The 17,936-nt window shown below is 43.1% G+C and overlaps 1 long non-coding RNA gene across 1 annotated transcript; it reads left to right on the forward strand.

Annotated features, from left to right (window-relative positions):
• Positions 1-7,051: 7,051 nt before the first annotated feature.
• LOC131443513 (uncharacterized) lies at positions 7,052-8,367 on the forward strand. Its single transcript, XR_009233621.1, has 3 exons — positions 7,052-7,229; positions 7,312-7,394; positions 8,118-8,367. It is a non-coding gene; the product is annotated as an uncharacterized LOC131443513 (long non-coding RNA).
• The last annotated feature ends 9,569 nt before the right edge of the window (positions 8,368-17,936 follow it).

Genomic DNA, 17,936 nt, shown 5'->3' on the forward strand with positions numbered 1-17,936 from the left:
CAATAAATAAGGAGCAGCCTGCATCAGTTGAGCAACCGCATCCACATGATCTATGCACCATAATGCATAAGCAGAATGAAATAACAGGAGCTCTTGTTCAACAACAATGCTTACTGTCCTTACCATCTCGAGACATTCCAGTATTTGACGGTGATCCTCTCCAGTACAGAAACTTCATCAGAGCTTTTGAGCATGGAGTGGAATCAAAAGCTAAAGAAACTGATTGTCTGTATTTTTTGGAGCAGTTTACAAAAGGTCAACCCAGAGAATTGGTGAGGAGCTGTCAGCACATGATTCCTGGCAGAGGTTATCAATTGGCTAAAGAGCTTCTACATGAACACTTTGGAAATGAATACAGGATTGCTGCAGCTTATATAAGGAAGGCTCTGGCTTGGCCTACAGTGAAATCAGAGGATGTGAAATCGCTACAAGCCTTTTCTCTGTTTTTGCATGGTTGTTGCAACGTGATGGAGGAGCTTCACTATATGCAAGAACTAGACGTGCCAACCAACATGAGAGCAATCATGACAAAATTGCCATTTAAATTCAGAGAAAAATGGAGGACAAAAGCACATGACATCTTGGAGAGGTACAATCGCAGAGCTTGCTTTAAAGATCTTGTTTCATTCATCGGACGTCAAGTTAAGATCATCTTGGATCCACTCTTTGGGGACATTCAGGACACGACAAGTGGTTTACCTGCATCCAAGAGTGTTAACAAGTTCAGGTCTCAGTCCAACTTCAGCAGAGTCAGAGGTGATAGCTTTCCCACTACAGTTACTGTTGACACAACCAAAGGTTCATGTTCAATCCCACAGAGGCAGGACTCAATGGAAAGGTCTAAAAATGCATGTGTCTGTTGCGCCCAGTCTCACACGTTGGAGGAGTGTCCAAAGCTGAAAAGGAAGAAGCATCGGGACAAAATTATCTTTCTGAAGGAAAAATGGATGTGTTTTGGCTGCCTATGTAGTGGACACATGAGCAAGGATTGCGACAGGCGTCTAACTTGCAAAGAGTGTGGTCAGAATCATCCTACGGTGCTTCATATTTCTGAAAGGCTGAGAACCAGAACAGAAAGTGAACACTCTAAAGAAACAGGACCTGTCAAACCACCCTCTTCAGAAACTTGTGGTCATACAGGGGCCGGAAAGGAGGGTTGCATTTTGTCCATTCTGCCAATCCAGGTTAAATCCATTAGTGGAGACCAAATAATACAAACCTATGCATTCCTGGATCCCGGCAGTACAGCCACATTCTGTTCAGAGCATCTTATGCGAAAGTTGAACATCGACGGTAGAAGAACCAGTTTCCTTTTACGCACCATGGGACAAGAAAAGGTTGTTTCCACTTATGTTTTGAATGGTTTGGAAGTGGCTGGTCTTGACAGTAACGACTTTTACAGTCTTCCAGAAGTTCTCACTCAAAGAAAAATGCCTGCGACCCCCAACGACATTATCTCACAGGAAGAGCTGTCACAGTGGTCATACCTCTCTGAAGTTCAGATCCCCTGCATACACGCCAATGTTGACATGTTGATTGGTACCAACGTCCCAAAGGTATTGGAACCCTGGGAAGTTGTCAACAGCCAAGGGAATGGCCCGTATGCAGTAAGAACTGTACTTGGTTGGGTAGTTAATGGTCCCCTTCAAGACGCAGAGAACAGCAAACTTAAAACAGGGTTCTCAGTGGCAGCTGTCAATAGGATTTCTGTGTGTAAGCTGGAGGTGATGTTGAACAACCAGTACAATCATGACTTCAATGAAAGAAGTACAGAGGAAAAGGCGATGTCAAGGGAAGAATCAGATTCTTAAGGATTATGGATGAGTCAGCACAGCTTCAGGATGGTCATTACAGTATGAACTTGCCCTTTAGGAAAGAGCAGCTCACTCTTCCCAATAATCTTAGCATGGTCAAGCAAAGGCTGCTAGGATTGAAGGTTAAGTTCAGAAAAGATGAACTGGAATAAGGAATACACCAGTTCCTTCACTGATGTTATAAGGAAAGGCTATGCAGAGAAAGTGCCTCAACATCAACTGGATGGAGAAAATGGAAAGGTTTGGTATATTCCCCATCATGGTGTGCGTCATCCCAGAAAAGGTACCTTGCGTGTTGTGTTTGACTGTTCAGCTGAGTTTAAAGGTGCCTCACTCAACAGCCAGCTTTCAAGGCCCAAACCTGACCAGTTCACTGCTAGGAGTCCTTGCCAGATTCAGACAGGAGCCAGTAGCGTTCATGGGAGACATTCAGTCTATGTTCTACTAGGTTAAAGTGGCTGAAGAGGACAAGGACTTTCTTCGCTTCCTATGGTGGCCTGATGGTAAAGTGAGCCAAGAGATTGTGGAATATCAGATGACAGTTCATTTGTTTGGCGCAGTCTCATCTCCAAGTTGTGCCAGTTTTGCACTCAGGAGGACAGCACAAGACAATCATGCTCACTTCCCATCAGAGGTTGTAAAAACAGTCAGGCAAAATTTTTATGTTGACGACTGTTTGAAGAGCTTGCCCTCAGAGGAGGAGGCCGTTGTGATGGTTAAAGCTCTTAGGGACCTCTGCCTAAAGGGAGGCTTTACTTTGACAAAGTGGATCAGTAACAGCCGGACAGTGCTGCAAACCATTGAAGAGGAGCATAGAGCTAAAGACTGGAAAGAACTGGATCTGGATAGAGATGAGCTTCCAGTCGAGAGAGCCCTTGGATTACAGTGGTGTGTGGAGTCGGACACGTTCAAATTCAAAATGATGGTGAAAGAGCAAGCACAGAGCAGAAGAGGATTGTTGTCTATAATCTGTTCAGTTTATGATCCCTTGGGGTTTCTTGCACCAGTGACACTGCCAGCAAAGGTTATGCTGCAAGAGCTCTGTCGCAGACGTTATGGGTGGGATGGCTTGGAAAGACCCGTCACTAAGCTATGCCTATTACAGGAAGCTGCAAGTTGTTAATGTTGACATTTATGGTGACCTCTGAGTGAAACCAGGTTATGTGTACAAATATTGGGCATTGTTTGGTACAATTTGTGTGTATTACTGGTGTTATGGCTCTGTAATTTAATTTGAAGGGAATTGTAATGTCTGTTGCCATTTACAATTAGGGGCCGGTGTGTTAGAGCCATACCTACTTGAAGGCCACAGTAGGTGGCGCTCTGCACTGTGCAGGAAGGTGTTAAGTAGAGCAACAGGTAATTACTCGGCAGGTGTGCTGTTGACTGGGGAAGCACAAAGTTTTTTGACCGCCGCCACCTCCGTCCGTTTGGATTAATAAATGTTGGTGATTGCATACGACGCTAATGTGTGTAATTAATTGATTGGACCCGGAAGACGACGCGTCAACTACTACGAGTACCAGTACAGCAGCCCCCTCAAGTAGCTTAGGTTCGTTTTGTTGTTTTATTTGAAGAACAAGTCACTACACTAAGAAATATCAAAGGGATGATTAGAAAGCTGAGAGACATTGATGAGGAATGGGAGTTGGTGGAGGTATTGAGCAAGAACCAGAGTGAGTGCTACAAAATATTACTGCAGTTTCTTAAGACTACAAGGTTGATTGGGAGGATATAGGATGTGTGAGTGTGTGTATATATATATATATATATATATATATATATATATATATATATATATATATATATATATATAATTGTACACCCTTGACGGTCTACAAATGTTGCTGGAAACTGGCAAAGCAGTTGTGCAGAGCCGGATTTACGCAAAGGCAAACTAGGCAAGTGCCTAGGGCCCGATTGGCAGGGAGCCCAGACAGAGGGACAATCAAAACCTAAAAATGACATGGTCTGCGTTTCAAGACGATTTACGCTCCTCGTCCTGAAGAAGCGACGCTGTCATGGCGTTCTGAGGACAGTCTGCTCCGATCGACAGTCGCGCTGGGGGCAGGCGGGCTGGAGAAGCCGCAGTGAGTGCACATGTCCGTGGCGAGGTCCGGGCGGGGGTTTGCTGTAAACCACCTTCGCCCCGAGCCCTTCCAAGCCGATCTAGAGTCGGTTGCGGCGCACCACCGGCGGAGGAAATTTCATGTCAAACTTATGTGTGACATGATGAAGTCGGCATCAATTCATGGAAAAAACTGTTGAAAAGTTGAAATATGGAGATTAAAGGTTTCTGCCCAACTGTAATCTCCAATACTTTTTTGAGTTTTCGTCGACTAAAATTGGACTAAAACTATAACATATAGAAATGACTGAAACGTGACTAAAACTAATAAACGTTTATGTCCAAAAGACTAAAACTAAGACTAAATCTAGAATGGCTTCCAAAAACAACACTGCACAGTTCACCATCCAGAGAAACATCCAGACCAGTGGAGAAAACTACTGAACAGTCCAGACCAGGAGCTGAATACCAGAAAATGGAAGAGAGGTGATGCTTGTCCATGAAAATAAACCTCTTTACCACGACAGCACAGTTTCTCTTACTGCAAACTTTATTGGTCTTTGTATATTTGACTACTTTTAAAACTATTCAATTTAATCAACACATTTAATTAAGATTTTCTGCAAAATGCAATAGCTTACAACATTTATCTTATTTGCTCTGTTTACATAGCAATGCTGACAATTGGTGATTTACTGGTACTACTGCCTTAACAATGACATTGCATTTAATAGAGCCTTGTAGTAACGTATAAATACGGTAATAAAAATCAAAAACTAGTCTGATAGACTGTTTAATATACGACACATGACTTATTTTGGCACACAAAGAACCAACTCGTAACCAAAGACTACGCTATGTAAAATGTGAATTCACTTTTATTAGTAACTTTGGTAAGTTTCAGATTTCAATTCATAAATAACATCGATGGAGGGTGCCCAAAGAAATACAGTCTGCCTAGTATAGTCCATTTATTTAATCCGGCTCTGTTTGTATGCGTCTGTCTGTGCGCTCTATCAGCGTGTGTGTGGCGGCGTGTGTGTGTGTGTGCGTCTTTGCGCTCTACTAGCGAGTGTGTGTGCTCATTAGTTACGAGTCGCTCCGTCACAGATGTCAAGAATACATCTCATTTAACAGCCCAACAGCAGAGACAGTAGTTGACCGTTGATTTTTATTGTGCCTTAAAATGGAGCAATAATCTGTGATGGAGCAAAAACCTCCTTTAACCACAAACACAAATGTTCTCCACATAACATGGAGTAGAACTAAACAGGTTCATTAAGGAGACAATCCTTTACTAGTCTCCCATAGAACACTACGTCACCATAGTATCACGCAGGCTTGCTGTGATGACTCCGCCCACTTTGAGGAGGCGCTATGAAGTCATTGAAGATTGAATGACTTTATTCCTCCCCCAGGGGGGAAAGACACATTCACAACAGCTCAGTTAAGAAATGAGAATAGAATAAAAATAGAATAAAAAAAATAAATAAAAAAAAATAAAATAAATAAAATTAAAAAAAAAAATAAATAAATAAAAATACAATACAATAGTAAGAAAATTACAAAAATAAAAAGTTAAAAAGATAAAATTACACTCTAAATAGAGTAAGTATCAGGGGTAAGTGAGTGGACATTTACGACGAGGAGTTAAATATCCGAACAGCAGTGGGGATGAAGGACTTTCGGTAGCGCTCCGTCCTACACTGAGGGTGCCGGAGCCTGCCGCTGAAGGAGCTGCCAAGCCCCTCCACAGTCAGGTGCAGTGGGTGGAGTGTGTTCTCCATGATGGAGGACAGTCTGTATAACGTCCTCCTCTGTCCCACCTCCTCCACCGATTCCAGCGAGCGGCCCAGGACAGAGCCGGCCCTCCTGACCAGCCTGTTCAGTTTCTTTCTGTCCCGGTCCGTGCTGCCCGCTCCCCAGCAAACCACAGCATAGTGGATGGCAGAGGCCACCACAGAGTCGTAAAAAGTCCCGAGTAGAGGTCTGCACACTCCGAACGACCTCAGTCTCCTCAGGAGGTGGAGGCGACTTTGACCCTTTTTGTACAGGGCGTCGATGTGAGTGGTCCAGTTCAGTTTATTATTGAGGTGAACACCCAGGTACTTAAAGTTATCCACCAGCTCAATGTCCGAGCCCTGGATGCTCACCGGTGGGTGTGGTGGGGTCTTTTTCCGGAAGTCGATCACCATCTCCCTCGTCTTTCCGGTGTTCAAGCACAAGAAGTTGCTCTCACACCAGTCCACGAAGTCCTTGATGACCGACCTGTACTCCAGCTCGTCCCCCTCAGACACGCAGCCAACAATGGCTGAGTCATCGGAGAACTTCTGGAGGTGACAGCTGCTGGAGTTGTAGGTGTAGTCTGAGGTGTAGAGGGAGAAGAGGAAGGGTGAGAGAACCGTCCCCTGAGGCGCCCCGATACTGCAGATGGCCACCTCAGACCTGCAGTCCTGCAGCCTCACATACTGTGGCCTGTTGATGAGGTAGTCGGTGGTCCATGCAGCCAGCTGCGTCCCCACTCCTACGTCCTCCATCTTCCTCCGCAGCAGCGCCGGTCAGATGGTGTTGAAAGCGCTGGAGAAGTCAAAGAACATGACTCTCACAGCGCTCCCGGCGACCTCCAGGTGAGTCAGCGCCCGGTGCTGCAGGTAGATGACGGCGTCATCCACACCTCTCCACACATCCCTTGTCCTGCTCTGCCCCATCTGCTCCTCCAGTTTCCTTAGCCTTCCTGATTGCCTGCTTGAGCTCCCGCTGGACTTCTTTCAGCTCCTCTCTGCTGCCTGAAGCAAACACCCTCTTCTTCTTGTTCAGCAGGACTTGAAGTTGAGGGGTCACCCATGGCTTGGTGTTGGCAAAGCACCGCACCCTGCGGGTTGGTGCCACGTTCTCCTCACAGAATTTGATGTAATCTGTGAAACAGTCATTGAAGCCGTCGATGTTATCACCATCAGAGAAAGTCTCCCACATTGTTGTCTCGAAGCAGTCTCTCAACCTCTCTTTGGCTTCTTCATTCCACATCATTACAGTTTTTTTCTGTGTGGGCTGCCTCCTCACCACAGGTGTGTATTCAGGTCGCAGACGTATCAGGTTGTGATCAGAGCGACCGAGTGGAGGGAGGGGGGCGGAGGTGTACGCACCCTTTATATTTGCATATGTAGCCGAATAGGTTCCTCCGCCTCACTGGCAGTGATTGACAGGCCGAGTGGCGTACAAATACAGCTAGGATGAGATCATGCGCCCCTTATGCTTCCGGCGAGTGACTTCCGGTTCGTGTTGGTGCGGTGAATTGTTTGGCGTGGTGTGTACGGCGCGCCTCTGTGTCCTGTCTCCGCTACTATCAGGTAGGTGCCTGTGCACTTCCCTTGCCTGTAGATGTCCGCACAGCCTGGCACACTTAGCGAGTATTGTTTCGCCCTCTTGTAGCGCAACTGGTGCGGCTGCAGGCTGGGAGAGCGGAGCGCTCCGCGTCGGGGGTTGCCTAGGTGACAGTCGGTACTCTCTGTGAGGTAAGCCGCTCGTTATCAATCAGCTGTTGGTTTGTTTACACCATAACGTTACCTGAGACTTGTTCTGCTGTACAGAAAAGCGGTGGGCTTGGCGATCGTGTCTCCCGCCGCCTTAGAGGCTGCACCTCTGTTCGCCACCTCTGTGTCCAGGGTTTTGCCGGTCATCGGCCGCCACATCCGGAACAGAACTGCTGTTTTTGGTTAGACTGTTTTAATTAAGACTGTGTCGCTTCGAGTGGAGGTGAAGCCATCTGCGGAGGACGCGGCGTTGTACAGCCGTGACGCCGCTCCTGATCACTCCGTAGGAGTAATTACTCGGCCGTCCTCGACTCCGTCCATTGTCGTTGGCCGGGCTTACTGTTTTTTAATATAGCTCCAGTAGGCACCGCCATATAATAGAGTATTGTTTTCTAGTGTTTATTTTCCTTGATTATAGTATGTGTTTTGTTTCTTTCTTTTTGTGGATTTCTTTGTTGAGTTGAGTTGATCCTTATTAGTTGGTTTTGTTTATTTTGTTTAGTAGTTATAATTTTCCGTTATTAGATTATTCTGTATGTAATTTGAGATGTTTTATATTTGTTGTGTTGTGATTTAAATGTTTATATATTTGGGCTTTGGCTGTTTGTTTGTTGGGTTGTTTGTTTGTTTGTTTGTTTGTTTGTGTATGTACTTTCTCAATATTATTTTCGAGTAATTTAGTTCCTTTTTCTTTTTGTTTAACAGGTGCTGTGGGTCGACACGTGCGGCAGCCCAACTCCCTGGTGGTGGTATCTTTTCACGAGTCCGTGTTTGGTGTGTTGTGGCACGGGTGGTGTTGTGTTGGATTTGCCCTTTTTGATTTTCTGCCGCTGTGGTAAGCCCCAGTCCTGTTTTTATATTGATTATTGGTTGTGCCTTTGGAAGCATTGTTTTATTGTTAGGTAACGTTATATGTTAAATAAAATATATTTTGTAACATAGAACCCGTTCTCTGTCCTGTGTGTCAACGAACCTGTGTTGTCCTTTTCGATATATTTATATATATATAATTCCTGGGGGCGAAATTCCCCCAGGTGGCGTTGTCGCTGGTCTTCTCCCCTTGGTCCTGCCACACATATAAGAGGTCCAGCATCTTGTTCTCCCGGGTGTGGCACTTCACGTACTGTGTGAACGTGGGGAAAAGGGGGAAAGCGAGGCATGGTTGAAATCACCATTTATGAGCAGGAGAGAGTTTGGGTGTTCCGTTTGCAGTGCCGACACTGAGCTGTGCAGTCTCTCACACGCTGCGGCTGCATCGGCTGAGGGAGGGATGTAGACTGTGTACACAATCACATGCGAGAACTCCCTCGGGATGTAATACGGGCGGATGCCCACCTCAACAAACTCAATGTCCTTTGTGCAAACTTGTTCTTTGATGGAGACGTGCGCGGGGTCGCACCATCTCTCGTTAATAAACACCGCCACTCCTCTCCTCTTCCCAGCCACATTCCGGTCCGCACGTACCATCTTAAACCCCTCCAGGGAAACGACAGAGTCCAGTGTCATCTCCCTCAGCCAGGTCTCCGTGAAGCACAGCAGGCTGCTCTCCCTGAAGTCCCTCTGGTGCCGGGTCAGCGCCGCGAGCTCGTCCGCTTTGTTCACGAGGGAGTGGACGTTTCCCATGATGATGGATGGAATAAAAGGACGGAACCTACGTTTCCTCTCCTGTTTCCTCCGACCTGCTCTGCAGCCCTGTCTCTTCCTCTTTAAAACCGTTGGAATCATCCATTCCGCGTTGAGAGAGAGAGCGGTGTTGCGCAACACCAACAGCTGATCCCTGCTGTAAACAATGGATCCACTGAGCGTGTCTGCCGACGGAGTTCCCAAAAGTGCCGAGAAGAGCATTAAACAAAATGCAAAAGTAATAAAAGTGGTCTCATTGTGCGCGTGGTGACAGCAGGATTCGACCATTTTAAGGAAAAAGCGTGAAACACGCCAGAAAAAATGAGAAAAAATGAGAAAAAGTAAGAAAGAAGGGAGAGCCGTTGTAAGCAGCAGCTGCTCGGGCAGCGCCATTTTTTAATGGAAAACAACATGGCTGATACTAAACTGAGTCGAGTCAATTAGAGTAAAGTTCAGATCAGAGCAGTTATTGAGAGGGGTCTGGCTGCAGACCTGCACCGTCAGGACCCTTCTTTGCAGACCTGCACTGTGAAGTCTCCTGCACTGTCAGGACCGGAAGTTGATTCGTAGCCTTTCAAAATAAAAGCGAGCATACCGGAAGCACGTATTCTTCGTTCCCAGTTCAACTGGATAAGGTGAAAAAACGCAGGAAAATGTCAAGATAAAAAACAAACAAAATATTATATATGAAAAAAAAGAAAATACAAAACGTTATGACCATTTCTAGGGTTATTCTACAGATAATCAGTGCAAACTAGATGTACAGCTATTATGATCCCCTTAAAACACTATTAGCCTACTCAAAACATGCATTGTTTTATGCCAGTATTTAAATTTAATTTAATTTTATTTGTAAAAAGGACAGCTGTTAGTTAATCTGCACTCCAAATTCATTTTGAAATAATAAATCTCTGTAAATACACCTTTATTTATTTATATGTTTATTTCGGTCATGTCATTCAGATCAATCATCATCACACATCATCTTAGTGTAGTTCACACAACACACATAACCGAAAGGGAAAGCAGGAGAAGCAAAAGCTTATCTAGTCCCGCCCCCATTACCCACAGAATACATATTTTCATCATACAATACATCATTTCATCATACTGGGTTTTTTTTCAGTTTGACAAAACATGTTTCAGCAGCAGGTACCTTAATGTGTGATGGCATAATGCATCTACACTCCAACCTATTGCTGACTGTTCTTTGCTTCTATACCATTATTTATCATTGATAAATGTTGGAGACATTTACATATTTATTTACTCATTTTTTTTATATAGGCATATCTTATGTGTGTTTGCAATTGTAACACCTCATAATTCATTTAAGAATTGCTTAATATTGTTTGTGCTATGTTCTTACCTTGTGCTGTCGGACCACATGGATTTGCCAATGGAGGGTGTGAGGGTTGATGATTTTAAATGAACTTAGCTTTGTGTATTTAAAGTGAATTACTGAATACCTAGTTACATGACCCAGATAACCAATAACCTCTGTTACAAGAGAAAGCAGTAGACACAAAACAAACTTTCAAATGTCTTTTTATTTTATTTTTTATTTTTTGATGATTTTAATGATTAGTGTTTTTAGTGTTATAGCTCACACAAAGAAAACATACCAATCAAATGGTCGATTTTCTTTGTTTTTTTCTTAAAATTCCTGCTCTTTGTATTCACAGTACACCAAGTACCCTCTTTTGTCCATCATCTCTTCACAGAAGAGCCACATATCTTCGATGTGGTAAAACAAAAACTTAAAAGGCTCCAGAATCAATTCTTTGTCCTCCTCATTTGGATCCATGAAACCATGCAAAAAAAACGTCTTAGTTAGGGACCAATGACAAGTAAGTAAGTACACACTATAAATACTGTTTATACTCTCTTTCTGACACACATCAGCAACGTTCTAAAGTGTTCAACTTTTCACTTAACTTTTCATTTTCTGCTATTGATTTGGCTCACATAACTCACATACATTTTGACTTGCAGAGCAGAGAATCTGATTCTAAACTTTTCATTTTTGAAAGTGACTAAAACTGTGAGGTGAGGTGTTCTTCACTGCAACTTACATTCCCCTCATTTTCCTTTTCCCCTTTTCCCAGCCAAACCACAACCTGTCAGACGTTAGTAGCGTTGGCTCATACTTATGAGTACAAACACACAGACAAATACATTATGCTTACCTTCAAATAAAATGCCACCTTTCCTATGTGCCTCTAAGTGGCTCTGCAGCTTGGACAATTTTGTTGGTTTCATTTTTAGGCACAGGGGGCAGTGAAAGTGCTTGCAGCATGACGTGCAGCGTTCAACTTTGGGCGTAGTGCCGGTACTTAAGATTGAAATATGCATCTGTAAGAGACAAATAATGTCGTAATAAGTAAAACATAATTATATAAAAACTATATGATATAACTCAGTTTTCTTGGTCTTTGAGTAGGAAAATGGCACATTTAAGTGAGCACTATCGACACGATAACAACGCTAAAAACTACCCAAAAGTCCAAAACCCAATTCTTTCAAATTAATATAACTTTACAGGGCAATATATATAGTACAACATAATGTTCTAGTGAATAAAGACTGTTTAGCTGTTTAGCCAACTGCAAAGTTGTTGTCACTTGACTTTTACTCAACTTCACATGGGAAAATACATGCTTTCGCTTTCATTTTGAATACGTGCTTCCGGTATGCTCGCTTTTATTTTGAAAGGCTTCGAATCAACTTCCGGTCCTGACAGCGCAGGAGACCTCACAGTGCAGGACTGCAACGAAGGGTCCTGACAGTGCAGGTCTGCAGCCAGACTGTCCTGGATTTGATCACATTCATCACATTTCCTTCAGATGAGACTTGAGAAAACTTTGGTCTGTGGTTTGTTTCCTGTTCAGCAGCAGAATCACTTCACAGACGTTCAGCAGCTTCATGACGATCATTTCCTGCTTTCACAAGGTAACGAAACTAAACTCATCTCATCACACGTGACTTTGAGTGGACGTGATGTTTTTACTGTGAAGCTCATGAATCTCACGTCACTGACTCTTGTTCAGTGACTGAGGTTTTTACACAGAATGAATTGACCCTGTAGTGACTTAGAGAGGCTTAAATGTCTGGTGTAATACTGCAAACTTGTCTTATTATGGGATGTGAACATGTCCTGGTTCCTCTGAACGTGAAGAAGGCCCAACCCTTTTGAAGCAGCTCTGCTGACACAGTATAAATGCTGACATCTGCTGGTTGACATGTGATATTACACACTGGAATCACGTGGATGCTCAGAACCCACGAGCTGAATTTCTGCATGGTCTTAATTCACTGAGTCAGAGCCGGCCCTGGGCATAGGCAGTATAGGCAAATGCTAGGGGCGCCGTCATTCGCAGGGGGCGCCGAAAACGGAGGAAAAAAATAAATAAATAAAAATAAAAACATTTTTTTTAATTATAAATACTACTTTTTTTTTTTTTAACCAGTGCCATTATTACTATTATTTCGAAATATTATATAAGCCTACAGCGTCATAGCAAAGATTATTAAATAATGCAGAAGCCTTTTTTCTGGGTGCAACAAGCCTTTGCTCTGTACCTGCCCTCTGTGAGGGGGGCGGGGTCAAGAAGCCAGCTGCCTGAATCTGAACAGACCGTGACCCAGAGACGAAGAAAAAGATTAATGACACTGTATCGGAATTATGTCCAAAAGACTGAAGCCATCCGGCGCCCAAGGAAGGAAAGGAGGGAAAGAAGAGGAAGAAAAACGTGAAAAAGATAGAGGTACAGTAATGTCAATGTGATGAAGTGCATGAAATTACTAGTTTAATGCATCGTAGTTACCGTTGTTGGAGCAGAGTGTTAGCGTGCTAGCTTACTTCGGACGATAGCAACATTGTTTAATAATCAATAAATAGCTGAGTCGACGTGTGTTAATGTTACTGCACCTTAAATTCATCAGGGACGTTTGGAAACTTAACGTTAGGCCTGTTCAGGTGTTATTTTACAGGTGTCTTTCCTGCTTGTATGTCAGTTAAAATGCTTTTAGTTGTCCATCCCCTTTCTAATAGGGTGGTTGTAAGCCTTTGGTTTTATGTGTATCGGATCCGGTCCAGCCTACATCCAGGACATGATCAAAACCTACACCCCAGCCCGCCCACTTCGGTCTGCATCGGCAAACCGGCTCGCTGCCCCCTCACTGAAAGGATCGCAGAGGCATTTACAGAACTCGAGACTGTTCACTGTCCTTGCTCCCAAATGGTGGAACGAGCTCCCCATCGACATCCGGACAGCGGAAAGCCTCCACATCTTCCGCCGCCGACTAAAAACACATTTCTTCCGACTCTACCTCGACTAAGACGATAACGACGACGACAAAAAATAAAATAAAAAAAATATATATATATATATATCGCACTTATGACTAGCACTTCATAGTTTGATTTACTTGAAGCTCTTACTTACTTCTAGCTCTTATTTGTACCCAAATGTTTAAATGCACTTATTGTAAGTCGCTTTGGATAAAAGCGTCTGCTAAATGACATGTAATGTAATGTAATGTGTCACGGTTTATGTTTGTTAAAGTTTACATCAGTGTTAAAGTGCGGTTAAAGTGTATTACTGTTAATATTTTATACCTTAGCTTTCCCATATCATTCATAGGCTATATATACATATATATTCATTTCACTGCACTTTACTGTTTTTTTAACTCTGGTTAGACTGAATTGCATTGCAATGACAATAAAGTTGAATGAATCTCATCACATTTTCATTATTAGTCTATATTAGTCTCATGTATAGCACACCAAGCATCTGTTTTTTTATTAAAATGTAACATGCAGTCGTCACATATACTTCTCTTCTCTCTTCAGATGCACTTTTAAAATATTTCAGTACCACCCCAGTGACACAGCATCAGGTGCTGCTGTCCCGTCTACCTCTGCACAGCCCGGTGAATCAAGAGGTCTCTCTTGTGTTGTTATGTCTGCACTGGTTTCATAATTTATTATTTTGTGCAATACCATATTTATATTGTATTTTTAATTCATTTTATGTCACTTGTTTTCGTGTGCAGTGTTCGGCTTAATATGTTTGCCTTATTTATTTTGTATTTTTAATTTTATCACTTGTTTCTTTCTTTAGTTTTTATTTGGTGTGATATTTTTTACTCAAAGAAATAAAATCTTGAATACACACATGCAGTTTCTGTGTGATTGTATGAAAGTTGATTGTGAAATTTACTGCTGCGATGCAAGGGGGCGCCAGCTAAAATCTTGCCTAGGGCACCAAATTACTCAGGGCCGGCAGTGGTTTGACATCAAACATATTTAAATGTAACATCTATAAACACAAACTCTTGTTAACGACCAGATGTTGTTTGGAGCTCAAACGTCACCTGGTTGTAACAAAAGACTTTTCTACAAGTTCACTGTGTTTGTTTTTGTAGAGAGAGTCGTGTTCCTTTGTCACAGCTAAAGAATCAATCATGGAGTAAAAGTGACAGCTACAGTGAAAAGTGGAATTTCCTGTTCAATAATTCCTAAGATATGAACTCGTTTTCTTTTACTTTGACCTTTGTCTGAAAAGTGGATCCTCTCTCAGCTAACTTGGCTAGTGCTGCTAACTGCAAAACAATCACTTCCCTGTTACAGATCCATCATGTTCTTATGACTTAACTCCGCCTCCTCTGACTCATTCTGTCTCCATCAGCTGTTTAGTTTATTTCACATATAAACAATATAAAAAAACACATAGACGATAACACATAAAAGTACATGTGACGTGCAGCAGAAACACGGATTGAAAAAGAAATGCAGTGAAAATGAAAAAGTTGTAACTTTTTGTCGACGTGATGTTTTTACTGTGAAGCTCATGAATCTCACGTCACTGATTCTGTTGTTCAGTGACTTAAATGTTTGTAAATCACTGGTTTAGAGGACATTTGTGCTTTTGGTGAAAGAGAAGTTCTGCTGGACTGAGTTAAATTAAACGTTTATTCTCAATCGTCACAATTAACGACATCTCTTCAAAGTCCAGATGTTTAACATACATATGTATCTATCTATTGGGCAGCTTCTTACCTGACCACCAGAGGGCGGGCTCTTCTGTTAAACCAGTGGACTCACCTGCAGTGAAGGGCTGTAAAGTGTGATGCAAACAGCGTCTTGAGTGAGTTGTGAGTCGAGCTGTGACGTTCACGAACGAGTCAAATCTTTTTAACGGCTCTTTGAAATGAACCAGTAACTGAGTGACTGACAGTCCATTATTAGCATAAACCAATGGGCTGTGCCGATTGTTCAGTCAGCCAATGAGGGGCGTGTCGGCCAATTCTGTGGTTAAAAAAAGTCTTCTTGCTGACCGGCCCACATTAGGTCAATGTGGTCCACCCATGTTAGCAGAACTTGTAATGAGCGAGTTTTATTCTCCCAGCAGGTGGCGCTCTGCTATGAATCAGATCAAGGACAGTGAAGAGGGAGCTCCGCCCTCTAAAACCACTCTGTGTAAGGAACATGAGGGTCAGAGGTGAGATGAGGATCTCATGGATCATGTGACTCGTCTCCATGTCACAGCTCAGTGTTTTATTTACACATCATGTGTTTGTAGGAGGATCCATCAACAGAGACCAGACTCTGCCAGACCTGGACCTGGACCCAGCTGTGTGTCCATGAAGAGTGACTGGTCCATGTATAAACTTTTGAACTTCAAACAAGAACAGAGGTCAGATGATGGAGGGTGGAGGTCTACACAGGTCAACAACTCAAATGATCCACCATGTAGCACCAGAATACACCTAATATTTGAGAATTCAGACCCAGACCCATGCAGACCCAAGACATTCTGGACCCAAGTCCCAAACAGACCCGTCCCCATTTAATCTCAGATCTGGACCCATGAAAAAATAAGAAATGTTGAATAATTGTGGAACAGTCCTGGCTCACATGCTTGGGTTTGGGTAAAGTGATCTGACTGAAGATGTGGAAGTCTTAAATGTGTTAATCAGTGTAGTGTTTGACACCATCTGGGTCACACTCAACCATTTCTGACACAAACCTGTTTTCCTTGTTATCTTCCTTCATGTTATTGTCCAACCTTAATGAGATCAATCACAGCAGATGTTGTATTTACATGTCATGTCCTGTGTTTGTAGGAGGATCCATCAACAGGGACCAGACTCTGCCAGACCTGGACCTGGACGCAGTTGTGTGTCCATGAAGAGTGACTGGTCCATGGATCAACCTGTGAGCTTCAAACAAGAACTGAGGTCAGATGATGGAGGGTGGAGGTCTTCACAGGTCAACAACTCAAATGATCCACCATGTAGCACCAGAGACACCTAATATTTGAGAATTCAGACCCAGACACATGCAGACCCAAGACATTCAGGACTCAAGTCCCAAACAGACCTGTCCCCATTTAATCTCAGATTGAATAATTGTGGAACAGTCCTGGCTCACGTGCTTGGGTTTGGGTAAAGTGATCTGACTGAAGATGTGGAAGTCTTAAATGTGTTAATCAGTGTAGAGTTTGACACCATCTGGGTCACACTCAACCATTTCTGACACAAACCTGTTTTCCTTGTGTCTCCTGATACTGTAGATCATTAATGAGATCAATCACGCTGTTTGCATCGTCCTGTTCAGGAATAATATCTGTAGATTGTGAGAGAGGTTTTTGTTGGCAGCCCTGTAAATCATCTGTACTGTGCGGTATTTTATTAAGTCATATAATTTGAGTATTTTTAATTTGATAAAGAGTTGATTTATATGTTCTCTGTAACTGGCATATTGTAGAATTCTCAAGGCTCTTTTTTGGAGTATAAACAGGGGATAGGTAGTGGTTTTGTAAGTGTGTCCCCAGACCTCTGCACAGTATTGCAGGTGTGGAGAGACTAGTGCGCAGTACAACAAGTATAGTGCCTTCTGGTTTAATAGTTTTTGTGCCCTCCAAAGTATGGACACACTCCTGGCCAGCTTACCTTTTAAGTGTCTGGTGTTATCGTATCGATATCGAGATATGAACATTCAAGATATTCATATCGAAAAAGCAACGATATAAACAATATAGATTTTCCCCCGCGATCGCCCTGCATGAACAGCTCTGGCGGTCACAGTAAACTTCATTTTTACGATTGCACTTGAATGCACCACTACGGCCAGCCAACCACAAACCTTATTTCATGCTTGCTGTGGATCGACAGCTGAAGCCAACCAATGACAAACATAGGAGGGCGGGAGGGAGACAGAGACTGAGACGCGCACACACACACACACACACGCGACATACACAGCGGGAAAGTAAAGTGACATGAGCGCGGAAGATAATGCGGCCGGTGGCGATTTTGTGCCAAAACATAAATCATCCTCCATTATTTGGAGGTATTTTGGATTTAAAAAGGATGATGTCAACCCGAGCGAGGTGTTGTGCAGGTCGTGCTTGGCGAAAATTGCGACGAAGCGAGGTAGCACAACAAACATGTTTCACCACCTGAAACAACACCATCGCGTGGTGCACGAAGAGTGTATTACAATGAGAGAAACACCGGGGACTTCTCAGTCATCCCAAAAGAAGTGCAAAGTGATGATGCGTTCACGAGCGTTACACCGTATGAGTCGACGTCCACCAGACATAAAGGCGTTACAGACGCTAAATATGCCACATTGCAAAAGACATGGTACCCGTGTACACAGTCTCACAGTGAGTTCTCATCAATAAAACTGCACTTTCCATGTGGAAAGTTTCCACAGTCTTTTGTATTATGATGTTTTTATTTTTCTGAAAAATGCTTGGTTTTCACCAAACCCGTAGTCATATCGTATCATATCAATATCGAGATATCTGGCATGAATATAGAGATATGAAATTTTGTCCATATCGTTCAGCCCTAGTCTGGTGTGTGGCTTCCAACTTAACATGT

This window comes from Solea solea, chromosome 17 (genome assembly GCF_958295425.1).
Source record: "Solea solea chromosome 17, fSolSol10.1, whole genome shotgun sequence".
In the NCBI taxonomy this organism is placed as follows: Eukaryota; Metazoa; Chordata; class Actinopteri; order Pleuronectiformes; family Soleidae; genus Solea; species Solea solea.